The sequence below is a fragment of the Vicugna pacos genome, chromosome 15, assembly GCF_048564905.1.
Source record: "Vicugna pacos chromosome 15, VicPac4, whole genome shotgun sequence".
NCBI classification, from domain to species: domain Eukaryota; kingdom Metazoa; phylum Chordata; class Mammalia; order Artiodactyla; family Camelidae; genus Vicugna; species Vicugna pacos.
The window spans coordinates 42,335,464-42,356,090 of NC_133001.1; the positions used below are offsets into that span (position 1 = coordinate 42,335,464).

Consider the following 20,627-nt stretch of genomic DNA (forward strand, 5'->3'; position numbering starts at 1 on the left):
CCTTGCTATGTAAGCAGACAGGATCTAGAAGCAATGACATCCCAGTAGCAACGAGTGTCCAGATCTTGGTTTCTAATACCAGTCTCCAACAAAAGAACTAGGTCACCTTGGGGAAATGGTTGATTTTAGAACTGGGGCAGGAAATATACAGGATGATCCAGGAGCATCTTATAGTGCCAGAAAGTAGGGAAGTGCTCGAAGCTCCACAATGATGGGGGGAGGGGAAAAGAACACAAAGGAACCTAGGAGCCAATTGAGAGAGCTCCCAGTGGCTAAAACTGTAACAATTTGAGCAAGAAAATAAAGTATTATTGTATTATAACCCAAAGTATAAAATGAATATTTAGGAGTCCATAGTAAAATGAATAAATGATTGACTAATTAGACAAATGAGGAAGAACAGATATATCTCCCATGCAGAAGAATCCCAAATACTTGTGTAGATACTCTGCCTTCAAGGAGGTGGAGCAGAACTCCTCAGTCCTTAAGTTGTAGACTGCCTGTAATGACTTCCTTCCAAAGAGAACAGTATGAAAAGAGGGGGAGTAAATTTACAGCGCAGAAATCTGTCAAATAACTACCTTAGCCAGGTGATCAGGTCCACATGCACAGTAATAAGTAGTGTTGATAGGACATACTCTTGATAGGATGTGATGAGACTGGTGCTTCACCCCTATGGTCTTCCTCCCTCAAAAATCCATACCTCAGGTCAGATCATGAGAAAAACATCAGGCAAATCCCAACTGACCAGTACTCCCCCAAACTGTTAAAGTCATCAAAAACAAGGAAAATCTGAGGAACTGTCACAGTCAAGAGGAGCCTAAGGAGGCTTGACAACTAGGTAATATATTATCCTGGATGTGATCCTGCAACAGAAAAAAAACATTGGAGAAAAACTAAGGAAAACTTAATATAAGATTGGATTTAGTTAATACTGGTGTATCAGCATTGGTTCATTAATTGTGTCAAATGTGCCACACTAATGTAAGATGTTAGTAATAGAAGGAATTGGGTGTGGAGTATATGAGAACTCTGTACCATCATTGTGATTTTTCTGTAAATCTGAAACTATTCTAAAATAAAAAGTTTATTTTTAAAAAAGTAGGTGATTATATCATACACCAGAATGTTAATATTGATTATTTCTAGAACGTAATATTTATAAAACCAGAAACACTTTTTTAAGTAGGTATGAACCTCGAGTTAGGGATAATAAACTCATCGTATATCTTTATCTTCCTCTTCTTGCTCCACAGACTCTTTTTAGGGTATAGACTCATGAAAATACAGAGAATGGAAGTGAGGCCATCAGTGGACAAGGGAGTTCAATAATTTTTGGATGACTGAAAGTGGCCAAAGACTGGTAAGTGAATTAGTAAAGTAGAGGAAACTAAGACTTGAAGGGCCTAGAGAGGGAGCTGATGGTGAGGAGCGAGCAGATTCTCCCCATGGAGCCCAGAGACGCAGGGGGCCTGGAGGCAGCAGCTTCTGCAAGAAGTGAGTTTGAAGCATGGGATAAACTTTAGGGAACTGGCTGAAAAAGATCTATGGAGAAATTACAGCTCTAGATCCCCTCCTTATCCCACACAGTCAGGCAACCATGTTCATGCTAGAAACTGGAAGTTTTTTCTCTAGAGAAATTGAACCACGACATCTCCAAATTCAAGGATTTCAGCAAGAGTAGAGGGCAGCTGCCTGGCTGAAAACAGGGTGATTAAGTATAACTCTACATGTTCAGAGTAAGGCCCTCTGCCAGTCTCCTTCCCTTACCCCACTCCCAGAAAGGAACTTTCAGGCATATGTCCCCTAGGTAGAAGATTCACTGGAAAAAATTACTAGCTCCCAAGAGAAGTCCTCCAAGTATTGGCTTTTCATGGTCTCCCAATAAAATCTCCTGAGAGTAAGGCCCCCCAGCCAAATCCCTGCCCACATATTTGCCAATCAGGTTGATGTTCACTGTTACATAGGACTAAGTAGCCCAGGATCACCAGGAACTTGCAGAAAGTATCCCACGTGAAAGAGGGAGACCAAAGCAATAAATAAATAAATAAACAAACAAACAAATAAACAAACAAACAAACTCAGAGACAGAGATGATGGAAGGAGAAGAAAAACATTTTTAAAAAATTTTATTTATACATTTAACTAATAGCCTCAGAGAGCTAAAAGAAGGTGCCTATCCATGAACAAGAATAATATGGTGGGAAAATGGAATAGTTAGAGAATGATCAAAAGCAATTAAAAATTTTAAATGTGAGAGCTAAAATAAAAGATTCAAAAAAAGAGTAGGAAAATAAAGTTGAAGGTATACCCCAGAAAGTAGAACAGAAAGATAGATGAAAATTAGGAGAGAAAAGAATGTTTGAGGATGATTCAAGGAGTTTCAGAAAACAGAAAAAAACAAAGGATAGAAAATTATTTTTTAAATAATAACAATGTAAGAAAATTTTCCAGAAGAGAAGGACATAAATCTCCAAATCGAAAGTACCCACAAAGGGTCCAGTAGAATGGAGGGAAAGTACCAATGCAATGATTTTGAATTTCAGAGCCCCTGGATAAAAGAAATAAGATCTTAGCTTCTAGAGAGAAAAGTCATGTCATATGTGAAGGAGTAAGAAGCTATGGCATCAGACATCTCAGTATCATTACAGGATGCTGGAGGACAGTAGTGTTGGGTACACAAAGTTCAGAATAAAACTTAGTTTTATCATAGACTTCTATACTTATCCAAATAAAGCATAAGTATAAGTGTGGAATAAAGATATTTTCAAATACGTAAGAACTCAAAAAGTTTACCTCCCACACAGTTTCTTAGGAAGATAGTGAAGGATATGATTCAGTGAAATGGAAGACTAAGCCAAGAACAAGGAACAAAAAGATTCTAGAAAACAGAGGAGCAATTCAAAGAAGACTGATAAAAGGAGGTCCTAAAATAACACCTGAACACCAGGTGTAGAGAGCAGCCCATTCAAATTGAAGCAAGAAGACTAAGGGTACAGAAGGCAGGAAGGGAAGATAGTGACAGCTTATTTGATATATTTGGTTATTTGGGAAATAAAAACATTGCTAGATATTTAACAGATACATAGAAAACATTTTGAATATTAGCAATAGTTATTAAAAAGTAACTAAGCAAAAGAAAAACTATGGCAACTGTTAACTGCAAAAGAAACACAGTCAGAAGGAATGTAATTATGTAATATTGTTCAGCAGTAAACAATATTTACAGAATCACAATAAAATAAACATTGACTATTGATTTAATTTTTTAAACCATGCTACACTTACATGGGAACATGGGACAAGAAATGTAAGAAAACCAAAACCTCAATTACCATGGAGGAAATCAACAGATTAGCATCTGTCAAGCTCATACATACAAGACAAAGCAACGTCAAGGCCTGACTGATTTAACCAGTAAAAATACAATAAGCCACTTTAGACTTAGACAATATTTTACTCACATAGACAGCAAAAAGAAGAAGCCAAAGGTGCCAGCTCCCTGTGATCCTGGTCCCAAACACCAACAAACAAACAAACAATCAAACAAAAACTACATTGAAACAAAAAGGGCTGGATGACTGAAACATGAGTTGTGGGATACATGTTACTGAGAAGCCAATTCTAGACTGTAGCTAAGCAGTTTTATATTCTGCAGTTCTATTCTGAATTATGGAGCTTCAGTGATTTGGAAAATAGTAGTGAGGAAGCCTCCTAGATCATGACCAGAAAGATCAAAGAGATATCCATTCATCCATATGTGGACATTTGGATGGTTTCTACTTCTCGGCTATTGTATCACATTTAATATTTTTAACATTGGGGGGGTGGGTAATAGCTCAGTGGTAGAGCTCATGCCTAACATGCACGAGGTCCTGGGCTCCAGTACCTCCATTAAAAAAACAATTAAAAAAATTTTTAACATTAGCTTCATCATATCAAGTTGCATTTGTTTGATATGTTTTTTAAGTCTTTTTTAATTTGATGGGTCCCTCCCTTTTTATCCTTATATATGTTTATATACCTTATGTATATTAAATATTATATTATGTGTTAAATATATTTTAAAATTATACTTCTATATTCTATATTATATTTTATATATAATATAGAAATATGTTTTATATTTCTATATTTTCTATAATTTTCTATATCATATATGTATAAGAAATTGTGTCCTTTTTTTTTGTAGAATTTCCCATGTTCTGGATATTGCTGGTTGCCTCTTTGTACTTTTCTTTACATCTTTCTTTGTACCCTGTATTTCCTGTGAACTGGTAACTAGATACAGAGTTTTGATCTGATTCAGGTTTAGCTTTTGGCCAGAATATATAATAGATTGTGTTTTATACTTTCAACAAGAGGCACATTATATATGAATGTCTCTCTCTGTGAGTTTACTGGCCATAGACAATCACTGCCTAAATTCATCATTTTACTAGGGCTTGGCAAAGTGATGCTGTTCTAAATCTCTTATTTCTTTTTCATTTGTTAGCTGGAATACTTCATCAGCCTTTTGCTCACCCTGAGATACAGTTCATATAGGAAAGAGGTTAAATGCTTAACCCCTTACCAGTTTTTAGAATGATGAGCTATTTCCACAGCATCCTCCAGAGGTGACTATTTTTTTTTAGGTAGTATTAGCTTGAGTTTTAATATCTTTGATGTGTTTTAATCCACTACAGTAATTGTCCTTATTGATGCCTAGACGACCCCGTCTCTGGCCAGTTAGAGCCTCTTCAAGTTGGTGCTACTGTCCTTTTGGCAAGATCCTAGTAAGTCTTTGACAGTTTCTTTCTCTTTGATTTGACAAATTTTTCCACACTCGTCTTGTACATTATCCTATCCTGTCATCAGCTCTTTTCCCTAAGGAGCCCTGGTTCCTTTTAGTGGGACCTGGTATTTAGAAATCACAGTCTGGGCTGGTCACGGTCTCTAGGCCTTCTCAGGGGACCTCACCAGGAAGCAGGTTATTTTACTGACTGTAAGTCCATACTTATATTTTCAACCCAAATTTAGGATTTTGCTTTATATTTATATTTATATTTGTATTTCTTTTCTCTTACACTGAAAACATTTGATCCTAATGATGTTAACATAATTTCTTATTTGCTTCATTCTGCCTATACATAATAGTTTCAGAATAATATTAATAATATTACCAACAATGTGATTACCAAAAGAATTTTAATATTTTACAGTTTTTGTTATCACCTCATAGGGTATGTTTCTCTATGGTCACACCCTCAAATCACTGTGTCTTAAAGTCTCTTGAAATAATTTTCTGAGTTTTGCCACCAATTTGATACATAGCGTCATTTCTTTTTAAAAAAATAATTGCCTTTTTTCTGTTTTAATTGTTTTATGATTATGTATAGTATTTATACGGCTCCAAAGTCAAGTGCGTAAATCGTTTACTCAGAGGAGTCTAGGTTCTATCAATGACCTCTCTGAGCGGTCTCTCTCTCCCCTAGAGAGCTTTTTTTAAATGTTACAGTTTATTCTTCCGCTTTTTAAAATACAAGCAAACACAAATGTAGATGAATATTTTTTCCTAAATAAACAATACTATACTATACATATTTTATCTACCCTGCTTTTTCATCTTTACAAGATATGCTAGGTGTAACTCAAAAGGAACATAGGGAGATGTCCCTCATTCTTTCTCACAACATCATAGTGCTCCATTGTATACGTATACCATGACTGAGTCAACTAGTCCCTTAGTGATGGACTAAATAAAACAGAATTTAAGATAAAAAGGATTATAACGGTCAAAGTGGGCTCTTTCATACTGATAAACAGAAAAATTCACCAAGAAAATATAATAACTGGAATTTGAATGTTTTTAACAACTCAGCCTTGAAGCATGTAAAGCAGAATCCAAAAGAGTTAGAGAGAATTTTACAAATCTATAAAGATATTTTGTTGATTTGTTCCATAAAAAATGGTTAACAACATCTCACCCAGGGTCTCAGAATACTTTTTAGACACAGCCATTGCATATCTGATCTTCCTACTTCCAGTCTTACCCCATCCAATCAATTTTCCACACTGTGACCTGAGTGATTTCTTTAGAACACACATTGGATCATGCTTAAAACCCCGTGGTGATTCAATCGGGTGCCAAAAGGCCTTTGCTGCTCTGGCCCCACTTTTGTGTCCAGCCACTCCCACTGTCACTGTCCTCTGGCCAGTCATACTGCACTGTCTGCAGATCCTCAGTATGAACCAGGGCTTCTCCTTCCTTGGGCTTTTGTGCTTATCTGTTTCCTCTGCCTAGAACATTGCTCCTCTTTCCTCTTCTCCTCCTCTTTCTTCTCCTTCAAGATAACTCCTCCTAATTATTTAGGACTCCGCTTAGGCATGACCTCCCCCGAGGAGCCTTTCCTGACTCCACAAGACTCGGTGCCCCCAGCCCCCTGACGTTCCCTGCAGAGCATGCAACAGCCTGCTGGCCTCGGGCCTGTTCTTTCTCCACTGTAGACTGTGAGCTGAGTTCTGGAAGGACCAGGATTGTGGAGGGGTTTTTTTTGCCACTGTACCCGCAATCCCTGGCACATGCCTGATATATAGAGAGGTTCAATAAATATTTATTAAATAAATCAATTTTATTATTAAGGAATTATATCATTAAAGGAAGGGATTATATCATTAAGAGGAAAGGATTATATCCTCTTTATGTTACTGGGGAAGAGCAGAAGCCCAAAGATGGTAAAGAAACAATTCAGAAATCAGATGGAGGTAAACTCCCTAAATTCTGGCCTTTTAGCCAGGGCTCGGCCCCAGGGTCTCATGGGCCCATAATGAGGTGTCTAAAACTAACAAAACTGACCACATCCCTCACATGTAAAAAACAGATGATCTCTGGGAATTCTGTAAACAAAACAGTGCAAACACGAGCTTCTTGGAGATCTTCTGGGAGTGTCAGTCAGATCTGGGCTTCATGGCCAAAAGCATGCAGAATGGTGGGAGATAAATGTGTCCCTGACACCAGCCCTTCCCTCCTGGGCTTCTTTCCCCAAACTCTACACTCAGTATGTGCTCAGGTGACTCTGGAAAGGGGTCTGTGCTCCTCTCCACTATGCCCTGCACAGTGAAAGCCAGCTTTCTGCAGCAGCAGCTCCATCCTGGGACGGGGGAGGACACTGGGGGGAGGGGACAGTGCAGAAGGGCAGGGGGATAACAGATGAGGCTAAATTAATTTTGGAAACCATTAAATCTTTGAAAAGAGAGCGTGTTTTCAGCAGGGACAGTGAATCACTGTGATTTGCAGACACAGGCACAAAGCAATTAGCCATCTGGATGCTGTGGCTTCCAGCCCCCCAACGGAAACTTCAAGTGAGCGGAAGGCTGGTCATTACCCAGCCCAGGCCCAGCTCTCCAGTCCCCACTGATAAGTCTGTGCCTCCAGCCAACTGGGAGCCCAGCAGCCTAGGACAAAGGGCAACTTGGCGAGAGTCACAGAAATATGGGCAGGAAATGCAACACCAGCACAGGGAGCCAATACTACTTCCTTCTTCCTGTGAGCTCCCCTCAAAATCCATCATGACTGAGTGAGCAGTTCACTCACTTGACAAACATTTGTTAATCACCATCTATCTCACAGGTTTTGTGCTAGGACATAAATTATGTCATTTAATCCTCACGACATGCACATAAGGAGCTCTACCTGTTGCACAATTTCTAGGGGACCCATCACCTGGTATTCTGTGTGAATAGCACTCCCTGGAGTTCTATACAGCAGAGCAACCTTGCTGGGAGAGATCATTATCTTCTTTTTAATTAAATTTATATAAGCCCAAAAAAACCCCACAGTTCACCCATTATTAAAAAAATATATTTTTTTTAGTCAATGAAGAAATAAAAGCTACAAAGAGGATATGCACTTGCTCACAGTAAGTGGCAGGACTGAGAATAGAACTTTCCTAGATGATCCATATTTGCCAACTGCTGCTCTGTCTGGCTCATAAAGTTGTGAGAACCAAATAATACACATGGATGTGAAAGGGTTTTATAAACTGTAGAGTGCTATATACACAGCTGAGCTATTTTTATAAAGCAGTTACTCTGTTTCCTCTGACACCCTGTGACTCTCAGGTGCTGCTCCTCCATTCATTCCTAGGAACTGCTAGGGAGTAGTGGGCAAGCCCTTCTGGGAAGAGTCAGCGAGCCTCTCCAGGAGGAGAATGTACAACTGACCAGAAAGAGCACTCTGCTCAAGGAAGCCTGACTGGTCTAGACTGCGCTGTGGTTTGCAGATTAAGGCAGTTCTGGCCCCGCTGCGCCATGGATTTGCACTATGTGTGGCAGAAAGACCAAGTGGAGCAAGGTGCTGCCTGGGAGCCTGCTTCCACTAAAGGGAGAGAAGCCAGAAAGGGAGACACCACCTAGACTGACCAGCCACTCCTGCTCTCAGTGCCCCACACCGAGCTGCACTGGTCCTCCCACCGGCCTGAGCTGCGGGGGAACCATTGACCAGCCACTTCCTGCCCCATGCTTGGGGAAAGAGTCGCCTCTCCAGAACCTCAGCGGAGAGCTGTTTTGCCCAGCTCAGGACTCTGCTGTGGCCTAGGAGGCCCCAGACCTGAACAGCCAGAGGGTTTTCATTTGCTCTCTGCATCTGCCGTCCATCCAACTGCTGCTGGGAGTACCAGCTCTTTGAGCAGGAAAAAGTTGAGGGGAGCACCGAAAGCATGGACCAGGAAGCAGATTACCTGGGTGAGAACCCCAGCCGTCTCTCCCTGGCCAGGACCTTGGGCGAGGCTACTGATCTCTCCCCTTGCTTCCATCATGTATAAAATGGAGTTAACGTTCCCAGTCTCATAGGGTGGTGGTGAGGCCTGAGTGAGATCACAGGTGCCCTTGGGGAACAGGTAGGAAACAGAACTAGGGAAGAGAGCTTCAACAATAAGGTTTCCTGACTTACCATGGCTGCCAAGTGGAATACAGGCTCAGGGTCACCAGATGTTTTTATTAGTCAAGAAAAATCAGAAGTCTGGATTCTTATGTGAACTTTTCCCATTTGCAACAGCCTGTGAGGACAGAACAGAGCATCACTGCAGGCCTTCAGAGCGTGAACTCCGCCTGTAACCACGTTTCTGCTGGTCTCTGGGCTCACCTGTGTGCCAGGTGTGATTTTGCTTCCTCCTCTCCCTGCTTACTCCTCTCTGGTTGGCTCCCTAAGGCTCCACCTTTCCCAGGTGATGGCTGTCGCCACATTGTAAACTGAGTGGGGGCCGGCTCAGCCCTGGCCTGGCGTGAACCCAAGGCCCTGAAGCTGAGGGAGGGCAGGCCCTCCGGAGCTCTGATTACAGATGTTCTCCACAGAAGCCGGCTGGGGACAGGACGGCCACCTGGAAGCCCCATGAGCCTCTTCCCCAAGAGAGAGATGAAAAGGTGAGGAACCCGGATCTTCAGCCACAAAAATGAATGAATGAATGAAGGAATGCGCCACTGCTACCTCAAGGAGAACTTTGCTTGGCAGCTGGCGGGGAGGCGAGCAGGACTGAAGATTCTGCTCCTATCAATCGTGTTGACAGTTTCTAGAAGGCCTCTTGCAAAGATTGTTGGGGCCTTCGGCGGGGAGTCCTAGAGAAACAAACAGGCTTAGGGCCAAGCGAAGCCAGACGCGCCCTCCAGCTCCCGATCCCCACCTCGTGCCTCGGATTAGAATCGGGCCGCGGTCTCCTCCCCCAGCGCCTGCCAGAGAAACGCCGGGGCTGCCGGAAGCAGGAGCGCGGGCGCGGGGGAGGGCGGGGTGAAGGGGGTGGGCTCTTGCTGCAAAGTCCTTCCCAGAAAGGGGCAGCTCCTTCCTAGCACTGGGCCTGCCGGTCTCCCCCACCGCCCTTTCCCGGACATCCCGAGTCTCTTTCTGCAGCCTTTCCCAGGCGGGGCTCAGGCTGCTCGAGGCCTCAGGAGCCCTCAGTAAAGCCACAACGGGAAGCACTTGGCCCCCAGACACAACCTCTGTTCTCTCTTGGTAGTTCTTGGGAAAGGGTGAGGAAGAGGCCTCCGCAGAGCCTCTGTCTTTCTGGGGGCACTTACCAGGAAATCCTCCAGGTGGGGAGCCTTCCACAGTGGTTCCCCCTCCCTGGTTCCTGCAGCTTCCCCTAAGCCCCTCCCGGGATGGAAGGGGCCTGGCGTGTGCCTTCCAGTCTGCAGCTGCACTACTTGACCTCAGCGCCCATCAAATGGACGATGGAATAAACCTAAACTGAGGGGTATCTTACAAAGCCACAGAAGGGTAAAGGAGGACTGAGGAACTGGGAGAGACTACAGACAATGAGAACTAAATGCAATGCCTGATCCTGGATTGCATCTTAGATGGCGGGATGGCCGGGGGAGGGGGGGTGTGAAATCGCTGCTTTTAAGGGCATAATTGGCAAAATTTAAATATGGACTAAGTAATAAATAGTACTATTGTATCCATGTTAAATTTCATAAATTTGATCATTGAAATGTAGTTATGAAAAAGAAAGTCCTTTGTTTTCTCTGAAGTATTTGGGGATAAAGGGGCATGTCTGCAACTTAACTCTCAAATGGTCCAGAAGTAATAATAATAATATGTACATTATTATTCCTCAAACAGTTAAGCATACGGATATCATATGACTCAGGAATCCACTCCGAGGTACATGCCCAAGAGAAATGAAAACCTAAGTCCACACAAACCCTTGTACATGAATAGTCATAGCAACATTAGTCATAATAGCCAAAATGTAGAAGCAAACCCGAAGTCCATCAACTGCTGAATGAATAAATAAAATGTAGCATATATCTATATACTGGAATGCTATTTAGCTATCAAGAGAACTGAAGTATGATATATGCTACAATGTGGGTGAATCTTGAAAACATTATGCTAAGTTAAAGAAGCGAGTCACAAAAGTGGCCTATATCACTCCATTTATAAATGATGTCGAGCTACAGAGCCAGAGAGTGGATTCACGGTTCCTTAGGGCTAGAGGGAGTTGGATTTAGGGGGAGATATCATAAGTGTATGTGGTTTCTTTTCTGAGGTGATGAAAATGTTCTAAAATTGACTGTGGTGATAGTTGCATGTATCTGTGAATACACTAAAAGTCATTGAATTGTACACCTTAAATGGGTGAATTTTATGGGATGTGAATAATACTTCAATAAAGCTCTTATAACAATAATGTGTATATGTGGAGAGAGACAGAGAGAGTGAGCCATAAAGCAAATGTGGAAAAACATTAATGACTTAAATCCTGAAGAAGGATATTAGAAGGTCATTGTACTATTCTCACAGCTGTTCTGAGTTTGATATTATTTCAAAATAAAAGGTTGATTTTTTTTTAAAAGAGATTTTCCGTTTACCTATCTTACCCCTAGAGGGTAGTTGCAGAGAGGCTGTAGTTCAAGCTCTGGAGTTTGAAAGCTGGACTCCAAGCTCAACCCCACTATTTACTGTGTTGCCTTGAGTGAGTTACTTGACCTCTTGGGACCTCAGTTTTCCCATCTGTAAAATGGTAATGATGCCACTATTACTAACCAAGGAGAATTGTTGTGAGAATTAGAGATAGTACACAAAAAGCTCTTAATTTTTTACGTGGTAAGTCCTAAAAAATATTAGCATTATTACTCGTTCCAAAATAATTTAAAAATAACATAGTTTTCCTTTGGTAGTACAGAAGTAATACATGTTAATTATGGAAGTTTTGGAAAATGTACACATACAAAGAAATAAAAATCATCTGTAAAGTCCAAATTCTGTGAAAAATCACTTAACATTTTTGGGATATAGTCAGGTTGTGGTGTATTTACAGCACACGTAATACAATATTGAGCATATTGTACATAGTGTTTTGTATCATGCTTTGTCCACTGCACCTAACAGGCATCTGCTGAATATTTACCACATATCAAATACTGGGTTTGGTGTTGAGGATTCTGAAATGAGTAAGACAGACATCAGCCCTTTGGGGCAACATCTAGAAGTGAGAGAGACTTATTAGCCAATAATTAGAGGACAATTTGATGAGAGCCACATTGGAAAAAAAAAAAAAGAAAAGGGCCTGTCTGACTCAAGGTGCAGATGTTGGAAAGGGTTTTCAGAGGTTCTCAGTGGATAGACATTTCAGACAGGGAAATGGGGAAGTGCTGTCTGGGCAGAGGAAACAGTATGTGCAGACCAGCTGGGGCAGATTCATGGACAGTTTTGGTAATGGACCATGGTAGGAGGCAGGGAGGGATAGCAGTGTGGCTGGAGCCAGATCATAAGGGGTCTTGAATGTCATGCCAGTATTTCTGGACTATGGCACAGCTGTCAAGGGACCTCTAACCTTCTAATTCTCCCTCATATCTGCGGGGAGCCGCTCGTGACGGAGGGCTGCCGAGCACAAAACTTGGGCGTAAAACCCCAAAGTGCAGGGCGCCAGGCTCTGAGATTGAGGCTGCCGAGCACAAAGGTTGGGCCTAAACTCCCACAGTGCGGGGCGCCCGGCTCAAAGGTCAATTGAGTTAGAACAGTCTCTGTCCCGCCACCTCTTTTACTAAAGAATGCACCAGGTGCGCTAATGCCTGAGGAAACATCTTTGAGCTATTAAGTCACAAAAGACCTTCGGAGGGAGAGATACAATTGGCACACAAATCAGTGATCCTTTTAGAGAACAATCACCTGAGTTGAATGTATCACCTGAGTTGAATGTATACGAGTCACGAGGTTAGGCCTTATTGCCTACGTGCAGGAATGTATGAGCTAATGGGTTAAAATCATATAAAAGAACCACCTGAAATAAACTCGTCGTCCACTCTTGACCTAGCGTCTTGCGGGCTAGAGTGAGACCCTCTCAACCCCAACTTTTCTTGTCTTGCTGTCTACGTCTTTCCTTTTCTCAGTCCTGCAGCACAGGTTTCTGGACCTGATCGATTGTCGGCTGGCTCCGACAATATCAGTATTTAGAGTCCCTACCTCTGAGGCAGGTAGGCTGAGTTCAAATCCTGGCTGTGTAGCTTAGAGCTGTGTGACCTTGGGCAAGTTACTTAACCCCTCTGAACTTTGATTTCTCACATAGACAACGGAAAAAAATTATAGACCCAAGTTCACTGGATTGTTGTGAAGATTAAATAAATTTACAGTACCTGTAACATGCTTAGAGCAATGTCTGGCACAGAGTAAGTACTAAGTATTTGTTACTAGTTTTCACCTATCTTCACCTCACTCCTCTCTTCTAGCAGCTGAATCTTCAGTAAATGAACTCCAAAAGATGTAATAAAAACATCAGGTGAGATGCCTAGGGCCCGAGGGATCACAGGAGTGGGCCATCTGCCAGAGCTGGAGCCCCTTCCAGCTAAGCCCTGGGAGTGAGGGGAGGTCAAACAAAGGAGCCTCCTTACTTCTGGGAGCCCTCACTAACATTTGATTCCCCTCTATCAGAAAGTCGTCCCCTGGGGCTGGGACTGGCCCACACAGCTGCCTCCTCCCTGGCAGGGAAAGCTGTGATGGGAACACTTTTCTCTAGGGAGGAAATGGGCAGGGAATGACATATGTGTCCCCACCAGTATGCAAATCATCTTGTGAGACAAATGATTTTGCAGAAAAACACATCCTGTTCCCTCCAGAACATTTCCCTTGACGTCTGGGGGGAACCAGTTGGGGTGGTCAGGGTCAGAGCAACTGTTCAGGGAGCACCACCAGCCCACATTCCCCAGGACCAGACGGCTGGTGAGGAAGACAACCTGGAGGCTGGGCACCACTGGGCTTAGCAGCTGAAAAGGGAACTGGCCTAGGTCCCCTTTTCAGCTAGGTTCTCCCAGCCAACAGGGAAGAGAGAGCAGGCCTGGTGGAGCAGTGTCTGAGGAGCCAGTAATCCTGGTTTCTAGGGCTGGCTCAGTCTCTAACCCTCTTTGTGACCTCAGACAAGTCATTCCCCTCTCTAGGTCTCAGTTTCCAGATCTATAAAATGAGACAGTTAAATTAGATCAAGCATTTGCAATTTAGGGAACATAGTCCTTTAAATTGTAAATAGGCTTCAGGAGGTTGGTGCTGCCCTCAATTGTCTGCAAATTTCTATACACATGTATATTTTTCTGGGGAATCATGCAAAGCTGTCATCAGTTCACAGAGGGGTCTGTCATCCAGACAAAAATTTCAGTGATCTCTATGGTCCCTCAAACTGACTGCTGGGTAGATGGAAGCTTCTTGAGGACAAAGATGTGTCTTATAACAACAGCTTAATATAGGATCTCATACAGGATAAGTACTTTGAATGAATGAAAGACATTCATCAAATGCTGGATAATGGTCACAGCAGAGGATGGAGGTGTTCGTTGGTGCAGAACCTCAGCTGTGGGAGTCAAGGTGGCCAGTGATCAGAGGGCTGGGGAGGGGACAGGGTGGTGGGAAGTGAAAGAAAGGTGTCTGAAAACGCATCCTGGAGTCTGCGCAGTTCGTGAGCTATCTGGCTTGGTTTCTCTTCTCCACTAAATAATGCACAACTTGAATTCCCCTGGGTTCCTTACAGAAGACTCAGCCAAGCCAGATTCAGCCCAGCGTTCAGCAACTAAATCCATTTGGTTGCAAAAGCTGAAATTATCAAGTTTCTTCAACCAGAAAATCCATCACACCTGAAGGGTGTAGACTCACTGCTTGGTCTCCAGGGTCACAGAGCATGTGCAGGAGTGAGAATAAAAGCAGGGGCCAATCCACCTCCTCATCCAGGACACCTCCAGCCCTGACCACCTTGGCACCATCCCTCATGGCCCTGGCCCCACCTGGACTTTTGGAAGGAAGATGCTCCCTTCACCCTACAGCATCCTTCCACTTCCTCTCTCCCCTCACACCTTCTCCTTTGCCTACAAATACACACTGGTTTCTACACTGGCCTCCCCTGGCCTTAATTAAAATGCCTTCACAAGTTTTTTATGATCAGGAAAAATGCTTGGGATTTGGTGCTAGGTGACAAAAAAAGGGGGGGGATACAAAATTGTGTATTTACAGTAAAGCTTCAACCCCCAAATATAAACTATATAAAAATATGTATGTTATATACATTACAATATTATACTATTTGTGTATTCTATACTGATGTTTGTATAACATTATAATACTTTAATGCTCTGTCTTAAAATCATACTATTTCTCCCCTAGTTCTCCACTCAGCAAGTATTCTCAAGTGAGAGGCATTCTGGGAGCTCAAAAGCAGAGGAGGCACAGAGACTGGGGGTGTCTTCATGTGAGGGGAGACCATGGAGAGGATAAGTGTGTGGTCTGAGACACAGAGGTTCTGGGCAGCCACGCTCTGGACCTGGCTAAAGGAAGCTCATCCTGCCATCACGCCCTCAGGAGGCCAGGCCTGGGAAGAAAGGTTCCAGCTGGCTGAGCCCTTCCAGGCAGGACCTCAGCTCATCCACAGTAGAGAGGTGGGAGGGAGAAGGGCACAGGACTCAGTAGGACCCAGTTCTCTTGCAGAGGGGATGACAGGGACTGAGATCAGACCTGGGGCTCGGGATTGAGACTTCCGTGCTCATAGACCTGGGGCAGAATGCTGTTCCCCCAAGCGGAGGCCAGCCAGCACCTAGAAGAGGGGTGGGAGGGAGGAAAAGGTCTACCCAGTTTTCCCTGGGCTCACCTCGCAGGCTAGATACAGCTAGGAATGTTCCCAAGGGAGAACTGGACACCACTTCCCTTTTTCTCCTCTGCACTTGTTTTCTGGAACCATTCTGTTTCCAGAGCATCATGGCTCCAATAGCACAAGTGGAATGTTAACACTGCCAGGGGCCCCCTTCCCGGAATCCACTGCACTCTTGGTTTTCCTGACCTCCAGCTGCCAATCATTCTTCCCCTGGACCAATCCTTTTCCACTGTGCCCTTCACAAATCCCTCCTTCCCCGCTGAGGGTACCCCCTAAGGTTCAGTCCTTGGGACTCTGCTTTTCTCTCTCCATGGGGGGGGCTCCCTCAGAAAACCGGGCTTCTCAGGGTTGTGGTTGACGCCTCCATGTTTACAGCATAATGGAAATAGCAGAGGGGCATGTTCACTGGGTCACAGAGAGATTGCTTATGATATCCTCCTCACTTTGCAGAGGATGGAAGGATTCTCCCCCAAGGGTTAGGTGAGTTATGTGACTCCCCCAAGGGTCACTCACCCTGGGTGACCTGGCCCTTTTTGCCACCTTCTCTTCCCTTGTGGCCCCATCTCCCACAGCTGATCTGCGAGGCTATTACACTGGCTAAGGGAGCATTTGCAAACTCTCAGTAGCCTGCAAAGGAAGCACCGCTAAATCATGAGAGGGTATGAGTGACTGGGTTGAAGATACTCCCCCTGGCCAACCCCACACCTGTCCAGGTCATTGTCAAACACTGTCCCAGGATCTGTCATGGCGACTTCCTGGCCTAGGGAGGAGTCCCGCACTGGTGATTTGTCTTCCTCTCCCTTTCTCCCTCTGTGCTTGTGGATAGCATTGGGAGGAGTGGCCTTTGCAGCTGTCCATCTGTAGATTACTATTAAAATAATCACAGACTATGATAGTGGTGTCCCCATTCAACCACTATCTATTATACCTAGCAGCTACCACATACCCAGAACTTTCATGGGTTCTGGGGATATAGCAGTGAGCAAAACAAATCCTCGTCCTATATTGTAATAGAAAGACACTGAACAAAGTATTTCAGCCTTGAATGACACCTACACAAACCCACAAAGATAATGCTGGCTCCAAAGCTTACACTGTGGAGGTTTATTATTTTGTCTGCCTACAGCAGCACCTCCCTTCTTTGGGGGAACTGCTCTTTCACCACTCCAACATCTAACTATGCAAGGAGCTGCCAATCAAGTGTACTGCTCCACTGTCCACAGGGGTGAGTGTGTAACCCGGCTGGGGCCAGTCAGAGAACCCTAGGAGTCCCTTGGCCACAGTGATTAGCCTAGGAATGACCCAACTCTAACCAATCAGAATGCCTCCATAGCTTTAGCTTTTTCAGTTTTAAAAATTAAGTATAAATACACAAATTATACATGAGTATGTTATCATTGAAAATAGTCAAAGCTGACAGTCTCCTACAATCCCCATCCCTAATTTTAGTCCCTCACCAGACCTTTTTCTATGCATTTGGATGCATTTAGAAATATGTTATAAACATATACATAGATATATCTATTATTACTTCAAAGTTTTGTTTTTGTTTATGCTTGGGTGATACCATAGTGTATGTATCATTCTGCAAATCACTTCAGTCATTCACCAAAATACCTCAGGAGTTGATGTCAATACATATTACATTCTTTTTAACAGTTTCCATATTTCCAGAATATAAAATATACCATGGTTTAAAGATGGACATTTAAGTTATTTCTAATTTGGGGCCACAGATAACACTTCAAATAATATCCTTCCCGGTATTTCCTTATGCACATGTGTGAGAGTTACTGGTCTGGATTTTGAGAAGTGGCATCACCGGAACAATAGGATCCACATTTAAAATCATAATAAATAGCGCCAGCTGTCCGCCCAAAGTGGCTAGGACAATTCACACCCCCTCCAGCAGGGTAGCAGAGCATTAATGTCCTCACTTTCCTGTTCCTTCACCGATAGCTGAGAGTATCAGAGTTTAACACTTTCCAAATCTGATGATTGAAAACTGGAATGCTGCTGTTGGCCGAGATGTCTTAGGGATTTATGTCAGTACTGGAGCTGGTGGGAGGAGCCCTCTCCTCTCTGGCCCAGCCCTGAGAGCTGCAGAGGAACCAACACCCATGAGGGGAGGGTGAGTCCTGAGGGTGTCCACGAACCCAGTTGTTCCCTCTCTGTTGTCTCCACAGTCAGCTTACGTGAGCCAACTCCATCTCCTTTGGGGCCCAAGCTAATTACAGCTGTGATTCAATTACTTTCAGCCAAAAGATCCAACTCCTAATTACAATGTGTAAGTGATCAGTGTATGTCATCCTTGTCACTGAGCTCACAAAGTTTACACTGATTCTCTAGTCTCATTGTTCCTTTTTTTCTTTCCTTCCCTTTTCTATTCCTTTCCTTTCCCTTCTTTTCTTTTCCCTCTGCTTGCTTTCCTCTTCCCTCTGCTTGCTTTCCTCATTCACACCTATCTTGTCCCAGGCACCAGTTTCAAGTGTCCAAGTCACACAGGAGGTCCTTTCCAGGGAGGGTGGGGGCAGAGCAGCAAAGCCCCTCAGAACAGTGGATGAAAAGACTATTTGCCTGGCTCCTGGTTGGGATCTTCGCAGAGTGAACACAGACCTTCTTAGAACCCAGTTTCTCTCCCTTGGCCTTGTCAGAGATGGCCAAGGTCAATGTTGACAGAAGGGTCAACATCTGTTTTAAGGGAGAAAGTGTAAAAAAAAAAAAGTAAAAGAAAGAAAAGGAAGAGAAAGAGCAAGAATGAAAGACACAGGGGGAAAAACCACCCTCCCTTTTTGTTTTGATTATCATACTCTCCAACACTGAGTGAAAACTCATTTTGTTAAAAATCTGCATAGCAGTTGCACTAGAGACAGACACAACATAAACACATAAACACAGGCTGTCAATGTTCTTTTGATGGTAGTATGTGTTTATTGTTTAATTTTATTAACAAAAGAATGAGAACAAGGTTCTAAATTAACTCCAAATTCAAAGTATAGGGGAGCAGCTCAACTTTTCCTCCCATAAACACACTGGGCTTGGTCTTCCACTGGCTGATCTAACACTGAGAGCAAGTCGCTGTCAAGTGTGTCTCTGGTTGACCTGACCCACGGTGCTGGAGGGTTCTGAGAACAATTCTTTTCAGATACGAGGCCATTTCACCCAGGAATAATTCTGAGAAATAGAAGTGGGATTAGGGACAACATCCCCAAGGCAGAAAGTAGGGGCCTTACAGAAAGAGACTGTGTCCTTCAAGGCTAAACAGTGACAGGAGAATGACCCAAAAGCCTTCCCTCCCAAGATTGGATGTTTGGGAGAAAGCCGCAAGAGAAAAGCTGGCTAGGTTGGGAGGCAGGGGTGGGAATCAGGGGGGAGGGAGGGATGTGCATCCCCAAACCAGAATGGCTGAAGAGCCAAAGGGAGACTTGGGAGAAGGGTCATGTACACTGAGGATTGATGCACAGAGTGAGAGTCTGTGAGAGGAGTGATGGCCTCTCATCGTGGCCTCATAAATCTTCAGTAAAATGACCCTCCCCCCACATACACGCCCTACCCCCACCCCATGTTTGGTGGGAAAGGATATTTTTCTAGAAGCTGATAAAGGGGCTGAATTTAACACTCCATTTGTGGAGTCAAGACAGTCAGCTCACAAGCAAGAGAAGAAAATCTGTGAGGCATCTCTGTAAGCGTATTTGTTCTATCCTGCCGTATCCCCAGTGTCTAGAATGGTGACTGGCATGTAGTGGACGCTCAGAAAATACCTGTGGAATAAACATACACAACTCTTCACATATGCAGTTTTGGCCACACACATCACTGTGTCTTCCTCCTTCAAAGCCTGGTTCAACAGTCACCGAGACTCTGCTGTGACTGACCCAGATCCTCACTCAGCACACAGTACCCTGTCCTGCTGCCCCAGGAAGGTCCTCACCACGATCTCTGCCACCCACTCCAGGTCTGGGGAGGGTAGAGATAAGATGCATCCTGAGGAAGCTCTCCAAGGTCCGCCAGTGAGAGCTGCCAGCTGTCTGTCTTGCCTTTGGCCTGGGCAGGGCAGTAGACTCGTCCACCAGGTTCTCAAAGCAAGGCCTCAGGTCTGCCCCCTACCGTGGGAACAGAGAAACTTCTCCCAGAGTGTCAACTCCCATTACCACTTGGCTCCATGCAAGGGTGAAGTTGCCATTCACACGTGATAGGATGTCACTCTGGGCAAAGACTGAACCTCTCTCAGCCCCGGTTCATTCATCCGTAACAGAGGAGACGGCTGAAATACCCTCCTTGTCCACCTGACAGGAGACGGTGAGGGTCAAATGAGTTCAGACATGCAAAAACACCTTGAACTCTGTAAAGCCCAGGCCAGGGCTAACATAGGCCTCTGAACAAACACACACTCCACCACGCTAAGCCCAAAGCAGAGCTTACAATTTCCCTTTTCCTCCAGTCCTCAGTCTGGGTCCCACAGTGCAAGCTGCCAGCTGGCTGAGGGCTGCTACCAGGCCTGGCAAGATGCTGCCGGCCAGAGCAGAGCAGAGAGCCCTGATCCCCTCCCTTGTTAGGCCTCACGATCAGAGGCAGAGGGCTGCCCACCCAAGCAGGGAACCACTGGCACGTGGAAGGCCACAGTAGCCTGGGTTAAATGCCTGCTGGGCTGAGCCAGAAGCTAGAAGGCCATCAGGGATGGGGTATGTCTCCCCAGCTGACCCTGAGCCCCGCATACAGCCCCAGGGCAGGCTGAGGGATGCACAGGCTGGGTCTTACCATTGCCTCAGATGAAAGAAAATCCCCAAAGCCCTGGCATGCAGGGGCAGTAAGGTACTCCTATGGGTGTCTGTCCTGTATTTAGCAAATAAAAATACAGGACAGACAACCGGTTAGACTTGAATTTCAGATAAGCATCAAATACTTTAAAAATATAAGTATGTCTCATGGAATGTTTGGGATATACTTATACTAAAAAGTATTTGTTGTTGATCTGAAATCCAAATTTAACTGGACATCCCATATTTTATCTGGAAACCCTACCCCTCT

The 20,627-nt window shown here is 44.1% G+C and overlaps 1 protein-coding gene across 3 annotated transcripts in view; it reads right to left on the reverse strand.

The window, feature by feature from the left end:
- Positions 1 to 8,954: 8,954 nt before the first annotated feature.
- SLC4A1AP (solute carrier family 4 member 1 adaptor protein) overlaps positions 8,955 to 20,627 on the reverse strand; it is a 50,011-nt gene continuing 38,338 nt past the window's right edge. Inside the window, exons 15-16 of one of the 3 annotated variants that reach the window (XR_012059144.1) lie at positions 9,464 to 9,591; positions 8,955 to 9,035 (exon numbers count right to left, since the gene is read on the reverse strand). The gene's annotated coding sequence lies outside the window, so the exon portion shown is untranslated. Of the gene's footprint in view, positions 9,036 to 9,121; positions 9,592 to 20,627 lie in introns of all 3 variants that reach the window. The other 2 variants (XR_012059143.1, XR_012059146.1) reach the window with 2 other exon arrangements.